This window comes from Bubalus bubalis, chromosome 7 (assembly GCF_019923935.1).
Source record: "Bubalus bubalis isolate 160015118507 breed Murrah chromosome 7, NDDB_SH_1, whole genome shotgun sequence".
Taxonomy (NCBI): domain Eukaryota; kingdom Metazoa; phylum Chordata; class Mammalia; order Artiodactyla; family Bovidae; genus Bubalus; species Bubalus bubalis.
Window position 1 is genome coordinate 37,693,096 of NC_059163.1, and position 24,516 is coordinate 37,717,611.

Below are 24,516 nucleotides of genomic sequence, written 5' to 3' on the forward strand. Positions count from 1 at the left end.
GGTAGAAGCTCAAAACTGCTTTCTGAATAAAATGGTGAAATTATTTATGTGTTATGAATAATATTCAGTCGCAAAAAATTCCTATTTAGTGAAATAATTTACCACTATTAAATTAATATTTTGCCCTCTAAAACAGCATGCTTTAACATATTGGATTTTAAAACGTTTCATTTTATTGTAGTTTTATTATCTTAATATTTTTGTTGTATCGAATCTAGAGAAAAGATGAATCCTTCACTGTTTATGTTGCCTCTTTAAAACAATTTGTTCCTTAAAGACTTCAAGGAAAGTTTTTAACTCACTATCATTATTACAATGCCAATTTTATAATTCTTTGAGAAATATTTTGGCAGTTACTAAGATGTTGGAAGCTTCTCGAAATACCCACATTCACAGAATAATCCACATTATCTAAGACAGGGCTCTGTATAAGAACTTGGTACTAGACATTTGCTGTATAAAATGAGTCTGCCACCATCTCCTCTTAATGATAAAGGGCAAAGCACTATTTCAGTAATACACTGCTCCTATGAATTCGATGAATTAATCATAAGCGAATATCCAAGCATTTTTCCCATCCTCTAAGTGATACCATTAAATAATTCTCAAATGTAGTAGAGGCTAGAAGAATTTCAGGAATAGTGCAATAAGTAAAATACACTCATAATATCAATAAGAAAGATGAAAAACATCTTCAAAATCATTTATAGAACCCTGCAAATTAATTAATGTCTTGCAAAATATAAAAAAATGTTTATTCAAATAAAAAAATCTTGCTTTAAAAATAGAAAGCTCTTTGATATTTTAATTATCCTAATTCATTTCTCTCTCCCTATATCTGTAGCAAATTTGAAAATCAACCACCTCAATACCATGGTAGTTGCAAAAACTTGTAACTTGGTGGTCACTGGAGAGAGCAGAATGGGTTTTTGGCAGGTAAAGCACCCATACCAAGAAAGTCATGAGTATTTGCTTAAACAGCTTATTGAAAACCTCAGCTCACAGGGACTATCATTATTTGCTTCGATTTAGAACTCAAGCTATGTGGACAACTCTATTACCCAGACATCTGTTAAAAACAGTAAGTGGCATTTGTTTAACACACTAGCTGCCCAAGGTGGTAATAATTAGAAGCAAGAAGAGGATAATCAAAAAATAATAAAGGAATAACACCAGAATTGGATAGTCTAGAGGATTTCATAAAATAAGGAATTATATCCCCATTTGAATGCAGAGTTCCAAAGAATAGCAAGGAGAGATAAGAAAGCCTTCCTCAGTGATCAGTGCAAAGAAATAGAGGAAAGCAATAGAATGGGAAAGACTAGAGATCTCTTCAAGAAAATTAGAGATACCAAGGGAATATTTCATACTAAGATGGGCTCAATAAAGGACAGAAATTGTATGGATATAACAAAAGCAGGAGATATTAAAAAGAGGTAGCAAGAATACACAAAAGAACTATATTAAAAAGATCTTCATGACCCAGATAACCATGATGGTGTGATCACTCACCTAGAGTCAACTTCCTGGAGTGTGAAGTCAAGTGGGCCTTAGGAAACATTACTACGAATAAAGCTAGTGGAAGTGATGGAATTTCAGTTGAGCTATTTCAAATCCTAAAATATATTGATGTGAAAGTGCTGAACTCTACATGCCAGCAAATTTGGAAAACTCAGCAGTGGGCACAGGACTGGAAAAGGTCAGTGTTCATACCAGTCCTTGCCAGAGTCCAGCTCCAGCAGCCAGGGATTCAACCTGAAGAGATGGACAGTGTCTGCAAGTAATGAGACAGCCTCTCATTTTTCTTGGTCTGCTTCTTTATTTCAAGTTTAAGATTATCTTTTATACTTTTACAAAAACATTAGGCCAGAAGTTTGACATTTTCAGTTCCCCCTCTCCCAGATTTATTATGTCCATAAATCACTGTTGCTCTTCAAACACAGTTCCTGCTTCAGTGATTCTCTCAGAATCAGCCTTATCATCTGTTATCTACCTCTTCTAATGTGTCCTACAGTTAACTTGTGATTACATTGTAACTCATGCTACATTCCTCAGTTTACTACTTATCTTCCTAAATCCTGTTTGCCCCAAACATCCTGAGCTCACTATCTCTTAAAAAGTCTTCTAGCTATAGTGTCTCTAAAAATTCCTAACTTCTATAAGCTATGCTAAAATATGCTAACTTTAAGACATTCCTTAAATCTTTAACTTCTAACTATTTTAATTATTTCTAAGCCCTAAATTCAGTAAACTCCTTTGCCATAAACATTCTCCTCACAAATAGGCTTCAGATATCAATCCCTCCTGTGACCTCAAGTTACGGCCTATGTGCTCATCCTGGAACATTTTTTTGTAAAAGTCCTTGAACAAATGTCAATGATTAACTTTATGAATTATTTTCTGAGCACAGCTGCAGAAGGCTTTGTGCCTTCTCATGCTCCTCTCAAGAACAATAAGCACCTTAATATTCCTTTTCAGTCAACTCAGCCAAGGAGAGGAAAAGACAAGTCAGAATTACAAGGCCTAACTTCTTCATCCTGGGGCTGTGCCTGTGGAATGAGGAGAGGGTTCTGGGGCTGTGCCTCCATTTTGTCAGTAATGCCTAACGTGGCTCCCGACAAGTCCTGAAGAAAGGCAAGGCCAAAGAATGTTCAAACTACTGCACAATTGCACTCACCTCTCTCACCAGCAAAAGTAGCAAATTCTACTAGCAAATTCTCCAAGCCAGGCTTCAACAGTATGTAAACCATGAACTTTCAGATGTTCAAGCTGGATTTAGAAAACACAGGAACCAGAGATCAAATTGCCAACATCTGTTGGATCATCAAAAAAGCAAGAGAATTTCAGGAAACAAAACAAAACAAAACATCTACTTCTGTTTTATTGACTATGCCAAAGCCTTTGAATGTGTGGATCACAACAAACTGTGAAAATTCTTCAAGATGGAAATACCATACCACTTTACCTGCCTCCTGAGAAGTCTGTATGCACGTCAAGAAGCAACAGTTAGAACAGGATATGGAATCACAGACTGGTTCCAGTTTGGGAAAGGAATACATCAAGGCTGTATATTGTAATCCTGATAGTTTAACTTATATGCAGAGTACATCATGAGAAATGCTGGGCTGGATGAAGCACAGCTGGAATCAAAAGACCGCTGGAAGAAATATTCAATTAATGGAGGTATGCAGATGACATCACCCTTATGGCAGAAAGTGAAGAGGAACTGACAAGCCTCTTGATGAAAGTAAAAGATAAGAGTGAAAAAGTTGGCTTAAAACACAACATTCAAAAAACTAAGATCATGGCATCCAGTCCCATCAGTTCTTGGCAAATAGATGGGGAAACAATGGAAACAGTGAGATACTTTATTTTCTTGGGTTCTCCAAAATCACTTCTGATGATGACTGCAGCCATAAAATTAAAAGACTCTTTCTTGATCCTTGGAAGAAAAGTTATGACCAACCTAGACAGCACATTAAAAAGCAGAGAAACTTTGCCAACAAACGTCCGTCTAGTCAAAGCTATGGTTTTTCCAGCAGTCAGGTATGGATGTGAGAGTTGGACTATAAAGAAAGCTGAGTGCTGAAGCATTGATGCTTTTAAACTGTGGTATTGGAGAAGACTCTTGAGAGTCCCTTGGACTGCAAGGAGATCCAGCCAGTCCATCCTAAAGGAAATCAGTCCTGACTGTTCACTGGAAGGACTGATGCTGAAGCTGAAACTCCAATACTTTGGCCACCTGATGCAAATAACTGACTCCTTGGAAGAGACCCTGATTCTGGGGAAGATTGAAGGCAAGAGGAGAAGGGGACAATAGAGGATGAGACGGTCGGATGGCATCACCAACTTGATGGACGAGTTTGAGCAAGCTCCAGGAGTTGGTGATGGACAGGGAAGCCTGGTGTGCTGCAGTCCATGGTGTTGCAAATAGCCTGACACTACTGAGGAACTGAACTGAACTGAAGAGGACTTTAAAAGCTACCACATATTTCCAGGAGCCAGAAGAACACATGCTTTTGAAAGGCTATATGAGTGCCCAGAAAAGACCTCAGAATGCCTGAAACTTTAAATTTTTATTCATGTTATTCATGCTTCAATACAAGCAATAAATGGACACTAAGGCAGAGGTGTAAACAGTTTGCTAGAGAAATAAGAATGCACCTCAACACAGATACACACACAGGTACACACACATGGACCCTTAGGAATGGATGAGATATTTATTGGCTGTAATAATTTAAGCAATTTTTTAAAGTGGGAACTATTGGTAAAAGATATGTTTTCCAGGCTTGCCACAAATTTACAAGACATAAAAAGAAACAGGAAATTATAGTTAATATACATGAGAATAAGTATGCAGTCAATAGAAGCTGTCTCAAGAGAAGCCAGCCAGGAATTACTAGAGAAATTCTTTAAAACAGTTATGATAAATAGGTTTAACTAAAAGAAATTATGTATAAAGAACAAAATAAAACATGGGAAAGATGTCTTACCAGACAATAACAATAAAGTAACAAAGTTATAAAATTAAATAAACAGAAATATTGGAGCTGAAAAGTACCATAACTAAAAAAAAAAAAAAAAAAAAAAATCAATAGAGGACACAATAGTAGATTTGAAGTGGCAGTAGAGACAATCCATATATATTTAAAGAAAGGATCATCAAGTGTATTTATTCTGTAGGACAGAGAGAAAAAAATGAGAAGGAAAAAGTAACACAATCTTAAGTTCTATTGGACTTCATCAAGAATTTCACTATAAACATTATGAAACCTTCATAAGGAGAGGAACAAAAGGGGTGAAACAATATTTTAAAAATGACAAACTTTTCCAAATTAGATGAAAAACATTAACCTGTAAATCGAAGACACTCCAGAAACTACAAATGAGGTCAGCAGAAATACAAGTATACATTGACCATATTAAAATTGTAAGAAACTAAGACAAAGAGAGAAACTTGAAAACAGTAAAAGAAAGAGTAATACATAATATTGCACTGAAAATTCTGTAGCTGGTATAGTAAGTTAATAATATAAAGATTATGATCTGCTGACTGAGGATGTATAAGCAATCCAGTTTTGCAAACAAAAAATGCATTATACAATCTTTTATGTTTAGTTATATAGCTACATTTACAGTGCTCTTTATTTTACACATACAATAGGGTTACTGTTGTCATTTCATTTTAATCTAAAGGACTCATTAAGTATTTTTATTTGCAACTCATTCATCCTGTATTGAAAAACAACTAATAATGTAACAACTATAAAATGTAATTGAAGAACATACATGCATAAATATATAATTTGTATGAAAATAATAGTACAAAGGAGGGGACTGGAGCTATATAAGTTTTGTATATTACCTTTACTAAGTAGGTTTTATTCCAAAATGGAGTAAATTAAGTGGTTAATTATAATTCTCAGAAAACTAGCAATATATATATATATATATATATATATATATATATATAAAATAGTTCAAAAAACCTTAATATAATCAAAATATCTATTTAACACAAAAGACACATGTGATGGAGAAAGGAGAACCAAAAAGAATACTAAACATGCAGAAAACAACAAAATGATAGGCATGGCCTTTCCCTATGAAGAATTACAATAAACAAACAGACTAAATATTCCAGTTCAGTTCAGTTGCTCAGTCGTGTACAACACTTTGCAACCACACTGAACAGCATGCCAGGCTTCCTTGTCCATCACCAACTCCCAGAACTTACTCAAATTCATGTCTATTGTGTCGGTGATGCCATCCATCTCATCCTCTGTAGTCCCATTCTCCTCCTGTCTTCAATCATTCCTAGAATAAGGGTCTTTTCAAATGAGACAGTTCTTCACATCAGGTGGCCAAAGTATTGGAGTTTCAGCTTTAGCCTCAGTCCTTACAATGAACACTCAGAAAAGATCTCCTTTAGGATGGACTGGTTGGATGTCCTTGCAGTCCAAGGGACTCTCAAGAGTCTTCTCCAACACCACAGTTCAAAAGCATCAATTCTTTGGCACTCAGCTTTGTTTATAGTCCAACTCTTATATCCATACATGACTACTGGAAAAAACCATAGCTTTGACTAGATGGACCTTTGTCAGCAAAGTACTGTCTCTGCTTTTTAATGTGCTGTCCAGGTTGGCCATAATTTTTCTTCCAAGTAGCAAGTGTCCTTTAATTTCTTGGCTGCAGTCTCCATCTGCTGTGATTTTGGAGTGGCCCAAAATAAAGTCTGTCACTCTTTCCATTGTTTTCCCATCTATTTGCCATGAAGTGATGGGATCGGATGCCATGATCTTAGCTTTCTGCATGATGAGTTTTTAAGCCAGTTTTTCACTCTCCTCTTTAACATTCATCAAGAAGTTCTTTAGTTCTTCTTAATTTTCTGCCATAAAGGTGGTATCATCTGCATATCTGAGGTTATTGATATTTCTCCTGGCAATCTTGATTCCAGCTTGTGCTTCATCCAGCCTGGCATTTCACATGAGGTAATCTGCATATAAGTTAAACAGGCAGGGTGACAATATACAGCTGTGGCATACTCCTTTCCTGATTTGGAAGCAGTATGTTGTTCCATGTGCAGTTTTAACTGTTGTTTCCTGACCTCCAGATTTCTCAGGAGGCAGGTCAGGTGGTCTGATATTCTGATATCTTTAAGAATTGTACACAGTTTGTTGTGATCCACACAGTCAAAGGTTTTGGCATAGTCAGTAAAGCAGAAGTAAATTTTTCCTGGAACTCTTTGGCTTTTTTGATGATCCAATAATGTTTGCAATTTGATCTCTGGTTCCTCTGCCTTTTCTAAAACCAGCTTGAGCATCTGGAAGTTCTCAGTTCATGTACTGTTGAAGCCTGGGTTTGGGAATTTTGAGCATTACTTTGCTAAAGTGTGAGATGATTATGTGTCATCTCATAATCATAATGTGTAAGATGCAATTATGTGGTAGTTTGAACATTCTTTGGCATTGCCTTTCGTTGGGATTGGAATGAACACTGACCTTTTCCAATCCTGTGCCCACTGTTGAGTTTTCCAAATTCGCTGCCATTTAGAGTCCAGCACTTTCACAGCATTATCTTTTAGGATTTGAAATAGCTCAGCTGGAATTCCATCACCTCCATTATCTTCATTTGTAGTGATGCTTCCTAAGGCCCACCTTGACTTTGCATTCCAGGATGTCTGGGTGTAGGTGAGTGATCATACCATCATGGTTGTCTGGGTCCTGAAGATCTTTTTGTATAGTTTTTCTGTGTATTCTTGCCACCTCTTCTTAATATCTTCTACTTCTGTTATGTCCATACCATTTCTGTCCTTTATTGAGCCCATCTTTGAATGAAATGTTCCCTTTGTATCTCTAATTTTCTTTAAAACATCAATAGTCTTTCCCATTCTATTGTTTTCCTCTATTTTTTCCACTGATCACTGAGGAAGGCTTTCTTATCTCTCCTTGCTATTCTTTGGAACCCTGAATTCAAGTGGGTATATCTTTCCTTTTCTCCTTTGCCTTTAACTTCTCTGTTACTCAGCTATTTGTAAGGCCTCCACAGACAACCATTTTGCCTTTTTTTCATTTATTCTTCTTGGGCATGTTTTTGATGACAGTCTTTGTCACAGTGTTACGAACCTCTGTGCATAGTTCTTCAAGCACTCTATCAGATATAATCCAAAACGAATGGAGAGACAAAGCCTAAGCAAAAACACCACCCAGATATGGGTGTGACTGCTGATGGAAGTAAAGTCTGATGCTATAAAGAGCAATATTGCATAGGAACCTAAAATGTTAGGTCCATGAATTAAGGCAAATTGGAAAAGGTCAACAGGAGATGGCACAACAGAGTTGGACATGACTGAGTGACTGAACTGAACTGAACAGAAAATGGCAAGAGTGAACATGCACATTTTAGGTATCGGTTCAGTTCAGTTCAGATTAGTCGCTCAGTCATGTCCGAATCTCTCCGACCCCATGAACCACAGCACACCAGGCCTCCCTGTCCATCACCAACTCCCAGAGTCCACCCAAACTCATGGCCATTGAGTTGGTGATTCTATCCAACCATCTCATCCTCTGTAGTCCCCTTCTCCTGCCCTCAATCTTTCCCAGCATCAGGGTCTTTTCAAATGAGTCAGTTCTTTGCATCAGATGGCCATGTCCTGGAGTTTCAGCTTCAACATCAGACCTTCCAATGAATATTCAGAACTGATCTCCTTTAGGATGGACTGGTTGGATCTCCTTCCAGTCCAAGGGACTCTCAAGAGTATTCTCCAACACCACAGTTCAAAAGCATCAATTCTTTGGCACTAAGCTTTCTTCATAGTCCAACTCTCACATCCATACATGACCACTGGAAAAACCATAGCCTTGACTAGACGGACCTTTGTTGACAAAGGGTCTCTGCTTTTGAATATGCTATCTAGGTTGTTCATAATTTTCCTTCCAAGGAGTAAATGTCTTTTAATTTCATGGCTGCAATCACCATCTGCAGTGATTTTGGAGCCCAGAAAAATAGTCTGACACTGTTTCCACTGTTCCCATCTATTTCCCATGAAGTGATGGGGACGAGATGACATGATCATAGTTTTCTGAATGTTGAGCTTTAAACCAACGTTTTAACTCTCCTCTTTCACTTTCATCAAGAGGATTTTTAGTTCCTGTTCACTTTCTGCCATAAAGGTGGTGTCATCTGAGTATCTGAGGTTATTGAAATTACTCCCGGCAATCTTGATTCCAGCTAGTGCTTCTTCCAGCCCAGCGTTTCTCATGATGTACTCTTCATATAAGTTAAATAAGCAGGGTGACAATATACAGCCTTGAAGTATTCCTTTTCCTATTTGGAACCAATCTGTTGTTCCATGTTCAGTTTTAACTTTTGCTTCCTAACCTGCATAGGTTTCTCAAGAGGCACATCAGGTGGTCTGGTATTCCCATCTCTTTCAAAATTTTCCACAGTTTATTGTGATCTACACAATCAAAGGCTTTGGCATAGTCAATAAACCAGAAATTGATGTTTGTCTGGAACTCACTTGCATTTTCCATGATCCAACGGATGTTGGCAATTTGATCTCTGGTTCCACTGCCTTTTCTAAAACCAGCTTGAATATCTGGAAGTTCACGGTTCACATATTGCTGAAGCCTGGCTTGGAGAATTCTGAGCACTACTTTACTAGCATGTGAGATGAGTGCAATTGTGTCATAGTTGGAGCATTCTTTGGCATTGCCTTTCTTTGAGATTGGAATGAAAACTGACCTTTTCAAGTCCTGTTGCCACTACTGAGTATTCCAAATTTGCTAGTTTATTGAGTGATGCACTTTCATCTTTCAGCACCATCTTTCATGATTTGAAATAGCTCAACTGGAATTCCATCACCTCCACTAGCTTAGTTTATAGTGATGCTTTCTAAGGCCCACTTGACTTCACATTCCAGGATGTCTGGCTCTAGGTGAGTGATCACACCATTATGATTATTTGGGTTGTGAAGGCCTTTTTTGTACAGTTCTTCTGTGTATTCTTGCCACCTCTTCTTAATATCTTCTGTTTCTGTTAGGCCCATACCATTTCTGTCCTTTATTGAGCCCATCTTTGCATGGAATCTTCCCTTGGTATCTCTAATTATCTTGATGAGATCTCTAGTCTTAACCATTCTATTGTTTTCCTCTATTTTTTTTTGCATTGATTGCTGATGAAGACTTTCTTATCTCTCCTTGTTATTCTTTGGAACTCTGTATTCAGATGCTTATATCTTTCCTTTTATCCTTTGCTTTTCACTTCTCTTCTTTTCACAGCTATTTGTAAGGCCTCCTCAGACAGCCATTTTGCTTTTTTGCGTTTCTTTTCCATGGGGATGATCTTGATCCCTGTCTCCTGTACAATGTTTCGAACCTCCGTCCACAGTTCATCAGGCACTCTCTTTATCAGATCTAGTCCCTTAAATCTATTTCTCACTTCCATTGTATAATCATAAGGGATTTGATTTAGGTCATACCTGAACCGTCTAGTGGTTTTCCCCACTTTCTTCATTTTAAGTCTAATTTGGCAATAAAGAGTTCATGATCTGAGCCACACTCAGTTCCTGTTTTTGTTTTGCTGACTGTATAGAGCTTCTCCATCTTTGGCTGCAAAGAATATAATCAATCTGATTTAAATGTTGGCCATCTGGTGATGTTCATGCATAGAGTCTTCTCTTGTGTTGTTGGAAGATTGTTTGCTATGACCAGTGCATTCTTTTGGCAAAACTCTATTAGCCTTTGCCCTGCTTCATTCTGTATTCCAAGGTCAAATTTGCCTGTTACTACAGGTGTTTATTGACTTCCTAGTTTTGCATCCTAGTCCCCTATAATGAAAATGACATATTTTTTGGGTGTGTAGGCATACTTAGCGGAGAAGGCAATGGAACCCCACTCCAGTACTCTTGCCTGGAAAATCCCATGGATGGAGGAGCCTGGTATGCTGCAGTCCATGGGGTTGCTAAGAGTTGGACACGACTGAGCGACTTCACTTTCACTTTTCACTTTCATGCATTGGAGAAGGAAATGGCAACCCACTCCAGTGTTCTTGCCTGGAGAATCCCAGGGACGGGGGAGCCTGGTAGGCTACTGTCTATGGGGTCACACAGAGTCGGACACGACTGAAGTGACTTAGCATAGCATAGCATAGGCATACTTGGAGGTAAATCACCTTTATTGTTGCATCTAATGAGGAAATAGTGGAGATCTATATTAAGTTGGTTAACACAGTTGAGGGCCAATGTATTACATTCTACGAATTCAATAGAAATAGGAGGCATGTGTGGAAGGTATGCCAAAAGCCCCCTGAAAGCAATCAGGCCTATCTGATATCAAGAGCTAACCAATTACCTGATGTTCAAACTCTTTTGCCTCACAGTAAAAATGGCATCAAGCAAAATTCCTCAAGGTTTCCAAAATTATGTTCTGGGCAAGTTATCATGTCAACAGTTCAGAAGTGGAAATTCACACCATGACACCAAATTAGAGTACTAATGAGAAACATAGAATAATTAAAAATTTTTAAAAATTTAGTCCAAAAAGTTTCTGGAGGGGGCATTGGAAACATGTGCAAAACATGGATAAATAACACAATTGAAATAAAGCTATTAAAAGATTAAAATGTCTATGTGTAATCAAAGAATATAATTCAAAAATAAAGGAGCAGAGCATATTAAATCTATCAATCTTTTCAATGTTGTAATGCATGTGAACTTGATCTTCTGGGTATATTCTCATTGACTTTCATCATTCTATATTCACAGGCACTGAATGCTTTTAATGGTTGTTCATGTTTGAAGGGTCAATGATTAGTATTTCTGTCTCTGCCACTCAAATGCAGGATCAGAAGTGGACAACCACAGATCTCCCAACAAAATCCTCCATGGTCTGGGAATGAGAGCAGGTTAATGTCCTGTCCAATGGCAAATTCATAAAGAAGTACCCAGAATAAATGGATAGAACTTACACACTGCTTTTGCAAAACTCATTTGCTTGGCAAATTACTCCTTCTCTCATGTTCAGGAGATAATAACAGGAGCAGAGAGAGGACAAATTTTCCCAGTTCACTTCACTTGATTTCTAGTTTGTATTATCAACCGTGAAATAGGAAAGAATAACAAATTATCGAATACTGTACAAATTGCTTCTTAAAACTTAAATACATATGCTTCTGGATTTATAATCTATTTTAAAGTAATTTTCTAAAAATGACAGGTTTTAAGGCATCATCACAAAACATGAATCAGCCTACTGATTTTTGTTTCTTTCTCTCCTTTCTTCCTCCCTTGCCCCTATCTTCCTTCATCACTGTATCCATCCATTACTTTTTGTTTTTCTCAGAGAAACTCATCAATATAGTTCAACTATGCCTATCAAAGTGGTTGAGTTCTCTCATTCCATTTGTACTCTATAGTTAATTTTAAAAACTTAATATCTTCTGATGTTTTATGAAAAATATTTTTTAAGTTACATAATCTCTTGTAGGGATGAGGTTACATGAGGATCATGGTAGGCAGAATTTTAAGCCGATATCCAATGACAGAGGATGAGATGGTTGGATAGCATCACTGAATCATGGACATGAGTTTGAGCAAACTCTGGGAGAGAGTGAAGGACAGGGAAGCCTGGTGTGCTCCAGTCCATGGGGTGGCAAAGAGTTGGACATGACTTAGGGACTGAAAAACAGCAGCATATCTTTGTAGTCCTCCCTTCTATAAAATACTCCATGCAGGTACGGGCAAGACCTATGTATATGATGGGTTATCACTCTCATGAGTTGTTATTAATCGGTTGCCTTGACTGAATCTAGAGGGAGATTATGCTGGGAGCACTCGGCCTAATCAGGTAAGCTCTTGAAGAAGGTGAAGTAGCAGCTGGAATCTCCTGAATTACTGACAATGAGGAAGTAAACTACTCCATTATAATAATTTTGGGGGGATTCCCAAGATGTTTTACAAAATCAATTGTCATTTTATATTCCATCAAGAGTATGATGGTTCTATGAATAGTTCTTCCAGACTTGCCAGCATTAGTTATAGTCAATATTTGGAAATTTTAATCACTATAATAAGATATTTAGTTATATCTCATTGTGACTTAAATCTGCACTCCTCTAATGACTAATGATTCAACAGCCATATATCTTTTTGGGTAAAGTGTCTGCTCAAATATTTTGCCAATTTTTCAATGCAGAGTTTTGTTTTCTCATTTTAAGTTGAGCATTCTGTATATATTTTGAATACAAGTCTTTATTTTGTATGTTCTTTACAAATATTTTCTTCCAGTTTGTGACTTGCCTATTTAATCTTTAACAATGTCTTCTGAAGATCTGAAGGTCTTAATTTTGATGAAATCTTAAATTTTCAATTTGCTATTTTATGAATCATGGATTTAGGTATCAAATTAAGTAACTTTTGCTTAACCCAAGCATATATACATTTTTTCTTTATATTTTCGTCTAGAAACTTAATAGTTTAAGATTTTAAAATTCTATCTTTGATCCATTTTGAGTTAGTTTTTTGGATATATGTCACATATGGATTAAAGCTGCCTTATTTGCAAGTGTTCTAACATTATTTTTTGAAAGGACAGTTTTTCTTTTTCTTCCATTAACTTGTCTTTGTAGCTTTATGAAATATCGGTTGTCCCTATATGTGGAGATCTATTTCTGGATTCACTCTTCCATTTATCATTTGAAGTCAATATTACAATCTCTTTAATACTTTACATTTGTAATAAATCTTACAATTTGGTATGATTTACCTTCAATATTATTTATCTTTTTCAAATTTGCTTTGACTATTTAAGTTATTTGCACTTACACATGATTGAAATTTAGCTTGGATATTATAATTTTAAAACCCTTGGGATTTTGTTTAGGACTGTGTTAAATTTATAGATCAATTTTGAGAGAACTGACATGACATCTTAGTAATATTCAATTCTTCAACAAATTAACAAGATATTTCTTCCTATAATTCCATTAAGTTCAGTCACTCGGTCGTGTCCGACTCTTTGCAACCCCATGAATCACAGCATGCCAGGCCTCCCTGTCCATCACCAACTACTGGAGCTAACGCAAACTCATGTGCATCGAGTCAAAGATGCCACCCAGCCAACCCATCCTCTGTTGTACCCTTCTCCTCCTGCCCCCAATCCCTCCAAGCATCAGGGTCTTTTCCAATGAGTCAACTCTTCCCATGAGGTGGCCAAAATATTGAAGTTTCAGCCTCAGAATCAGTCCTTCCAATGAACACCCAGAACTGATCTCCTTCAGAATGGACTGGTTGGATCTCCTTGCAGACCAAGAGACTCTCAGGAGTCTTCTCCAACACTACAGTTCAAAAGCATCAATTCTTCTGCACTCAGTTTTCTTCACAGTCCACCTCTCACGTCCATACATGACCACTGGAAAAACCATAGCCCTGACTAGATGGACCTTTGTTGGCAAAGTAATGTCTCTGCTTTTTTTTTTTTAGTTTTTTTTTTTTTTTTTTTTTAATTTAACTTTACTATATTGTATTGGTTTTGCCATATATCAAAATGAATCTACCACAGGTATATGGTCTCTGCTTTTAAATATGCTATTTAGGTTGGTCATAACTTTCCTTCAAAGGAGTAAGCATCTTTTAACTTCAAGGCTGCAATCACCAGCTGCAGTGATTTTGGAGCCCAAAAAAATAAAGTCTGACACTGTTTCCACTGTTCCCATGTATTTGTCATGAAGTGATGGGACCGGATGTCATGATCTTTGTTTTCTGAATGCTGAGCTTTAAGCAAACTTTTTCACTCTCTACTTTCACTTTCATCAAGAGGCTTTTTAGTTCCTCTTCACTTTGTGCCATAAGGGTGGTGTCATCTACATATCTGAGGTTATTAATATTTCTCCCAGCAATCTTGATTCCAGCTTGTGCTTCTTCCAGCCCAGCATTTCTCATGATATATTCTGCATAGAAGTTAAATAAGCAGGGTGACTATATACAGTCTTTTCATATTCCTTTCCTTATTTGGAACCAGTCTGTTGTCCATGTCCAGTTCTAACTGTTGCTTCCTGACCTGCATACAGGTTTATCAAGAGTCCAGTCAGGTGGTCTGGTATTCCCATCTGTTTCAGAATTTTCCACAGTTTATTGTGATCCACACAGCCAAAGGCTTTGGCATAGTCAATAAAGCAGAAATAGATATTTTTTTCTGGAACTCACTTGCTTTTTCCATGATCCAGCAGATGTTGGCAATTTGATCTCTGGTTCCTCTGCCTTTTCTAAAACCAGCTTAAACATCTGGAAGTTCACAGTTCATGTTTTGCTGAAGCCTGGCTTGGAGAATTTTGAGCATTACTTTACTAGTGTGTGAGATGAGTGCAATTGTGTGGTAGTTTGAGCATTCTTTGGCATTGCCTTTCTTTGGGATTGGAATGAAAACTGACCTTTTCCAGTCCTGTGGCCACTGCTGACTTTTCCAAATTTGCTGGCATATTGAGTGCAGCACTTTCACAGCATCCTCTTTCAGGATTTGAAATAGCTTAACTGGAATTCCATCATCTCCATTAGCTTTGTTCGTAGTGATGTTTTCTAAGGCCCACTTGACTTCACATTCCAGGATGTCTGATTAATCATGTTCTTTTTAGTTTTTCTCAGAAATATTTTATCGTTTTTGTACATGTCCTTTATACTCTTTAACAGATATCTCTAAATATTTTATTTTCATAATATTTTTAAGAAATGAATTATTTAAAACTTGATTCTGTTTTTTAATTGCCAGGAAATAAAATGGGTTTTGTGTTTTTACCCTCTATAATGATTAATTCCAATAACCTTTCATATATGCATCCATGCTAAGATGCTTCAGTTATGTGCAACTCTTTTTGACCCTACAGACTGTAGCCAGCCAGACTCCTCTGTCCATTGGATTCACCAGGCAAGAATACTGGGGTGGGTTGCCATGCCCTCTTTCAGGGACCTTCTCCACCCAGGGGATCAAACTCACGTCTCTGCATTTCTTGCATTTGCAGGTGTATCTTTACCATAAGCACCACCTGGGAAGTCCCTTTGTGTATATATTATAGAATTTTCTACATATGTGATCATATTATAATGAAAAAAGAATTTTACTTTTGCTCCAGTTTTAATGCTCATTTTTAAATTTCTTTACTATTTGTACTAGCTAGACCCTTTAATATAATGGCTAATAGAATTGAATAGAGCCAACATTCTTGTATTTTTCATCATGTTATGTGGAAACATTGTCTTTCAAGGTTAAATATGATATTATCTTCTGGATTTTCACAGAAACCCTTGATTAGGCTTAAGTTTATTTTGTTTTCTGAGAGTATTTTTTTCAATTAGAAGCTGATGTTAGATTTTGTCACATGCTCTTCTATTTCTATTTAGATTCTCTATGATTTCTCTTTTAAATTGGTTAAGATGGTGAATTACATTTTGAAGCTGAAAGTAGATGGATACAATTTAAACAAATAGATGATAATTTATCATACACTACAGTTCAGATGTTAGCCTAAACATTTTATATCAATCCTTACAACACTATTATGAGTTAAGTATTATGATAATGTCCATTTCAAACACAACAAAATGGAGACATAGAGACCAGTCTAGTTAGTAGTGTACTACGATCCAATCTAAAGGAGTTTGCATTCACATGCTATAATAACAATTAATGGGTTAGAAAGAGATCATATCTAACAGAAGATGCCAAGTTTTCATAGGAGTTAGAATAGCATATTTCATTTTAGAAACATATTTCAGGATAAACAGCAAAAAGTGTCAATACACATTTTTCATATACATTACAATTCAGCAAGTCAGAATTAAATTCAGTGGTATATAAACTAATAATATACAAAAGATAACTTTTATAAATTTTAAGTAAATTGGTTTAAAATGAGAATATGAAATTCCTTAGTTTATATCTTTTGGGAAGACTGATTGGGTTCAAAGTTTTAAATATGACTGAAGATAGAAGGAAATGAATGGTACCAGTTAGAAATGGAATTTATTCCACTTATAAAAATAAAAAAATGAACCAGATTAATTACCAGTATTAAAATTAAATGAGTAATAAAAAAAGACTCTCAACAAACAAACTCTAGGACATGATTCATAGATGAATGTTACCAAACATTTAGATGAGAGTTAATACCTATCCTTCTCAAACTATTCAAAAAAATCTCAGAGGAAGGAATACTGCTGAACTCATTCATGAGGCCAAGACTGTCCTAATACAAAAACCAAATAAAGATACTACAATAAGCAAACAAAAAACCAAAAATAATTACAGGTCAATATCACTTATAAACAGATGAAAAAAATCTTCAACAAAATATTAGGAAACTGAATCCAACAATACATTAAAAAGATCATACCCCTTGATGAAATAGGATTTATCCCAGGAATGCAAGAATTTTTCAGTACCCACAACTCAATGTGATATACCACATGTGATGATGGAGATATAACATTATATGATCATCTCAATAGATGCATAAAATGTTTTGCCAAATAAAACAACCATTTATGATAAGAACTCTCCAGAAAGTGGGTATAAAGGGAATATACATCAAGATAATAATCCCATATATTATATAATACTCAACAATCAAAGACTGAAATCTTTTCATCTAAAATCAGCAACAATACAAGGATATTCACTCTTGTCACTTTTGTTCAAAATAGTATTAGAAGTCTTGCTCACAGCAATCATAATAGAAAAAAATAAAAAAGAGTTTCAACTGGAAAGGAAGTAGTATAAATCTGTCACTGTTCACAGATGACATGTTACTATACACAAAAAATCCAAAGATACTACCAAAAATCTACTAGAATTTATCAATGAATTTGATAAAATTTCAGTATACAAAATTAATATAGCTAAATGTGTTGGATTTCTATGCACTAACAATGAACTCTCAGAAAAATAAAATAAGGAAACAATCCTGTTTATAATTACATCAAAGATAACATAATTAATAACTAGGAATAAATCTACCAAAGGAGCTGAAAAACATTTATTCAAAAAACTATAAGACAGTGATGAAAGAAACTGAAAATGACAAAGTGTTCCTGAATTGGAAGAATTAATATTGACTATACTACCCAAAGAAATCTACAGATTCAGTACAACCTCTAAGAAAAGGATATTTTTTACAGAACTGGAAAAAAAGAAAAAAAAAAACAATTTTAAAATTTGACTGGAAAAACAAAAGAGTTTAATAGTCAAAATAACCTTCAGAAAGAAAAACAGAGCTGGAGAAATCATACTTTCTGGCTTCAAATTATATTACAAAGCTATGACAACCAAATCAGTATGGTACAGGCACAAAAACAGACACATTGATCAATGAAATAGGAGACCAAAAATAAACAGACATATGACACCACCTTTATGGCATAAAGTGAACAGGAACTAAAAAACCTCTTGATAAAAGTGAAAGAGGAGAGTGAAAAAGTTGGCTTAAAGCTCAACTTTCAGAAAACTAAGATCATGGCATCCAGTCCCATCACTTCCTGGTGGATAGATGAGGAAACAGTGGAAACAGTGGCGGACTTATTTTTCTGGGCTCCAAAATCACTGCAGATGGTGATTGCAGCCAAGAAATTAAAAGATGTTTACTCCTTGGAAGGAAAGTTATGACCAACCTAGATAGCATATTCCAAAGCAGAGACATTACTTTGCCAACAAAGGTCCATCTAGTCAAGGCTATGGTTTTTCCAGTGGTCATGTATGGATGTGAGAATTGGATTACAAAGAAAGCCAAGCACTGAAGAATTGATGCTTTTGATCTGTGGTATTGGATTACTCTTGATAGTCCCTTGGACTACAAGGAGATCCAACCAGTCCATCCTAAAGGAGATCAGTCCTGGGTGTTCTTTGGAAGGACTGATGTTGAAGCTGAAACTCCAATACTTTGGCCACATGATGCGAAGTGCTGACTCATTGGAAAATACTCTGATGCTGGGAATGACTGAGGGCAGGAGGAGAAGGGAACGACAGAGGATGAAATGGTTGGATGGCATTGCCGACTCGATGGACATGGGTTTGGGTGGACTCTGGGAGTTGGTGATGGACAGGGAGGCCTGGCATGCTGCAGTTCATGAGGTCGCAAACAGTTGGACATGACTGAGCAACTGAACTGAACTGAATGGTCAATTAATTTATGACAAAGGAGACAGGAACATACAATGGAGAAAAGAGTGTATTTAATATGTGGTGCTGGGAAAACTGTACAGCTACATGTGAAAGAATAAAATTAGGGTTAACATATTCCCACATCACATATTAAAATAAAATCAAAATGCATTTTAAATACCTACATATAAGACCAGGAGCCATTATACTCCTAGAAGAAAACATAAGCATAATATTCTTTGATATAAATCATAGCTTTTTAAAAATATCTGTCTCATAAGGCAAAAGAAACATTAGCAAAAAAAAAAAAAAAAAGAAAAAAATAGGACCTAATTTAGCTTAAAGCTTTTGCACAGCAAAGGACACCATGAACAACAACAACAAAAACTATTGAATGGGAAAAAAAAAATTTGCAAATAAGGTTAATACCCATGAGATTAGTACCCAAATTATTTAAATAGCCCTTACAACATCAAGAAAATAAACAACTGGACCAAAGTGGGCAGAAGATTGAAATACACATTTTTCCAAAGAATACATTTAAATGGTCAATAGGCATGTGCAAAGATGCTCAGCATCACTAATTATTAGAGAAGTGTAAATCAAAACCACAATGAGGTATTAGCCTCATACCTGTCAGAATGTTGTTGTTCTTGCTGCTGTTGTTCAGTTGCTAAGTTCTGTCCGAGTCTTTGTGACCCCACACAGTCCAGTGTACCAGGCTTCCCTGTCCTTCACTAATTCCCAGAGTTTCCTCTAACTCATGTCCACTGAATCAGTGATGCTATTCATACCTGTCAGAATACCTATCATCAAAAAGACTACATACAATAAACATTGGCAAGAATGTAGATAAAAAGGAACCATTGTACAGTTTTGGTAGAAATGTAAATTGGTCCAACTAATATGAAAAACACTGAAGCTTCCTCAGAAAAACTAAAAAGAGAACTACCTTATAATCCATCAATTTCAACCTTGAGTATATATCTGAAGAAAACAAAAACATTAATTTGAAAAGAAACATGCAACCCAATGTTTATTATAGCACTGTTTGCAATAGCCAAGACACTGAAACAGAAGCAATCTTAGTGATGGATGTGAGAATTGGATTATAAAGAAAGCTGCTGCTGCTGCTGCTAAGTCGCTGAGCACCAAAGAATTGATGCTTTTCAACTGTGGTGTTGGAGAAGTCTCTTGTGAGTCCCTTGGACTGCAAGAAGATCAAACCATCTTAAAGGAAATCAGTCCTGAATATTCATTGGAAGGACTGATACTGAAGCTGAAGCTCCAATGCTTTGGCTACCTGTTGAGAACTGACTCACTGGGAAATTCCCCTGATGATGGGAAAGATTGAAGGCAGGAGGAGAAGGGGACAACAGAGGATGAGATGGTTGGATGTCATCACTGACTCTCCGGACTTGAGTTTGAATAAGCTCTGGGTGTTGGTGATGCACAGGGAAGCCTGGAGTGCTGTAGTTCATGGGGTCAAGAGTTGGATATGACTGAGAAACTGATCTGATTGATGCACCCTAATGTTTATTATAGCACTATTTTCAATAGCCAAGACACAGAAACACAGAAGCAATCTAAGTGTCCATCAATACATGAAGGATAAAGGAGACTTGATAAATATATGCAATTGAATACTATTCAGCTATACAAAAGAATGAAGTTTTTGTGACTTGCAACAAAGACAGGCTTGAAGAGCATTAGGATTTAGCAAAATACCTTAGAAAGTGAAAGATAATTATCACCATATATGATATACAAAAAACAAAACAAACTAGTGAATATAACAACAACAGAAATAACACATTCATAAATATAGAGAACAAATGTCTACTAGTGGGGAGAGGGAGTGGGCAGGGACTAGATAGCAAGATACGATTGGAGGATTAAGAGGTACAATTATTAAATATAAACTAAATAAGCTAAAGGATATATGATATGACACATGGAATATATCCAGTATTTTATAACCATGAATGGAGTTTAATCTTCAAAAATTGTGAGTTATTCTGCTATACAACTAAACATATAATATTTTAAATTAATAAACCTCAACTTAAGTAAAGAAAAACACAGATTCTTGAACACTTTCCAGATATTCTGAGTCAGTAGACATGAAAGGTAACCTAAGAATATGTATATCTGGCTTTCCTGAGTATACATGTGTGCATGCTAAGTTGCTTCAGTCCTGTCTGACTCTTTGCAACCCTGTGGACTGTACCCCGCCAGGTTTCTCTGTCCATGAGATTCTCTAGGCAAGAATACTAGAGTAGGTTGCCATGCCCATCTCAAGGGGATCTTCCCAACCCAGGGATCAAACCCACCTGGGTCTCTTGCATCGGCAGGCAGGTTGTTTATCACTAGCGCCACCTGGGAAGCCCAGATTTTCCTACTTATTATTATTTTTTTTTAAATTAATTTATTTATTTTTCTTTTTTTTTTAATTTTATTTTTAAACTTTACGTAATTGTATTAGTTTTGCCAAATATCAAAATGAATCCGCCACAGGTATACATGTGTTCCCCATCCTGAACCCTCTTCCCTCCTCCCTCCCCATTCCATCCCTCTGGGTCGTCCCAGTGCACCAGCCCCAAGCATCCAGTATCGTGCATCGAACCTGGACTGGCAACTCGTTTCCTACTTATTTTTTAATCAAATTAAATGAATAGTTTCAGAAAACAAAATCCTTTTAAAAATGTCCCTTCTACCTGACTTTTCTTACTCCTCTATGTCCTGGTTATTGGAGTTTGTCAAAATTCTTCTTATTTTTTATCAAATCTAATTGCATAATACAGAGGGAAGAAAAGCTTCTGATCCCAGGAGACTAGGCAGAAAGTAATTTATGGCAGAGTGATAGAATTAATTTTTTAAAAAAGGTGTCACATGTTAAAGGTTAAGTCAGATGAATTTTACTTTATTCCTTACTATGATGTTGGCTCCCCAGGGAAAGAGAGAACTTCATTAAAATAAACACACACGAACACAAAATTGCTCTTTTTTTAATAAAAGGTATATTTATAAAATCTGTTTTTTTATTACTCTTAAATATGAAGGCATAGTGAATATTCTAAAATAGCATTTTACTTCCCGATGCCTAAAGAGTAATATCTCATTTCTCAAGGAATTCTGGTAGGCTATCTTTGGATACATAAGGCTTCTGTCACTAAACACATTTTAATACAATATAGTAAAGAGTAATTTTTTTTACTGTGGGGTTTATCATATTTTTAATATACTAATTTGACCTGACAATGCCTAGAAAGGCAAAAATATTGAACACTGAATTTTATTGGGCAATGGAAGAATTTTGAAAAAGAACTATTAACATTTTGATGGATATGAGTATGATTGTGAACACAGCTTGGAAAATTTTGTTGGAAGTTAGTTTCATAGGTCTTAGAAATAGTTGTAGCTATGAAATTGTCACATATCAGAATCAATAACAATTCTATTATTGCTGATAATTGGAAGCAATATTTTCTGGGTCAAGTTATAATTTTGGTTGATAAGCAGATTAAAATCTTAATGGTATGTGCAAAATCAACTACTAAGGAAAACAAGAAATTCAAGGGTTTTTTGTTGGGACAATGATTCAAAAATAAATTGTATGCTTTTGTTTGCAACAATATTAACTCAGCAATTAATTCAGTATTTATAATCCAATACTATTTATCTATTCAAGTTTACTTAATTTTTTCTCCTTCTCTAGATGCTTTGTTTTTTCAAATGATTGATATAAAATTTATACATAAATATGTAAATATATTTATACTGTATCATCTGCATCTATCTATCTAGGCTATCTACCTATTATCTCATATTATGTAATTTTATCCATAGTGATATTTTTCTACATGTGAACAATTTTGCACTCATCTATAACAAAATATAATTATACATGTAAAATTAATGATGACTGGATTTGGTGTGGATGATACTGCATACCATAAATATTGTTAAGCTTGTCCATGAAACTTTGATATATATTTTAAATATTAAAAAAAAAAACAACTTATACACATCACACTGAGAGTGTCAGTAATGTCTATATAATACAGAGTAATTCAATTTATATAGAATATTTATTTCTTCAAGCATATACTGTGATTATCAGAATACCAGGACAGCTGGGAATTCCAAATACTGGAATAGCCAGTATTTGCTACTCTGACCTAAAAAAAAAAAAGAGACATATTTTCATCTCATTCCCAAGTAGACAATCCTTCTTATACTTGATACCTTTTTATTTTCTTAACTCTTAGTTAAGAATTTTAAATTTCTCTGTAAGATCAAGGCCTTCATTTTTGCTAAGTATTCTATATTTTTCTTTTCAAGATCTCATTATTGAAATTAGTGCTTTTGTCTGTTATATTATTATTTTCTGTATCTATGTCTCTACTAAATCATTCTTATACAAATAGGATCTAAAATTTCATCTCAAATGTATTTATTTAATCCAAATTGAATCCATATACCTTTCAGTTATAACATCTTCATATCAAAATTTTTCAAAAAGGTTATCTATAGTAAGTTCACCTGAATCCTCACCTCCCTGTGATTTCCAAGCAACTGGAAGTTGGTTTTAGTCAAAATAGAACATTGTTAACTGTTTTTGGTAGTCATTAAAGGCCAGGTGGTGCTAGTGGTAAAGATCCTGTTTGCCAACGTAGGAGATGCAAGGGACAAGGGTTTGATACCTGGGTCAGGAAGATCCCCTGGAGAAGGGCATGGCAGCCCATTTCAGTATTCTTTCCTGGAGAATCCCATGGACAAAGGAACCTGGAGAGCTACAGTCCATAGGGTTGCAAAGAGTTGGACATGACTGAAGCGACTGAGAAAAGGCCTCTATATTAATACATTCAGCTGAATTAAACCTACACATAATTTATTTGAACCATACTTTCCCATCCCATATTTTAAGTCTGGTTTTGATGATGACATATAAAAATTAAGACATCACAAATACATTGTTGTTCTCTCCAAAATCTGAAGAATACTTCAGAGCTGCCCTGCTTGACCTTACTATCTCTCATATTCCTACTATTTCCACAGAGACTTCAAAGGCCATCCAATTCAGGGTGGGTGCCTTCCATGTACCAGGTAAAAAACAGTAAGGACTTTCAGGTGAGCCCCATGTTCAGCTCCATATTCACTCATTTTCCCAAAATAAACAAAAGGTGATGGTTTTGGTTGAAACCAGAGCCAAATTCATTCTAGTTCATGGTAACCCTCAGAAGTTTTCTGGTCCCCCTCAGTACCCAGTCACTGCCATAGAGTTTTGGGGAGTTCTTTGGTTAAGTAAGATGTGCTTATCTCAGAAGTTGTGATTAATAAAGTGAAAGGCTATCCAAACCCTAATAATGTGAATGAGATACCAAGCTTGGTAGGGATTTAGGGTTTTTGGAAGACTTTTATTCTCCACCTGGCACAGCACCAACATCCTTTGTACTGCCTTGTGAAGTATGGGACTGGAAATCAGAAAAGCAAGTTGTCTTTAAGAAGTCAAAAACAGAGCATCAAGTTTGAGCTCCCTGGGGAGGAGGGGACAGGGTAAGAGGTGGGAGAGAGGTTCAAGAGGGAGGGGACATATGTATACCTATTATTGATTCATGTTGATGTATGGCAGAAACCAACACAATATTATAAATCAATTATTCTCCAATTAAAATAAGTAAATTAATAATCAAAAAGTCAAAATACTACTGAATCAGATTAAAGCCCTAGGCATCTCCCAAAAAGGTCTATCATTTGATGTAGATGTATCTGTGATCCCAGAAGCTATAAGTTGGTCACTGTGGCAAAGACAACATAAGAGAGTACTCTTAGGATTTTGGTTCCAACTCTGGAAGTGGGCAGA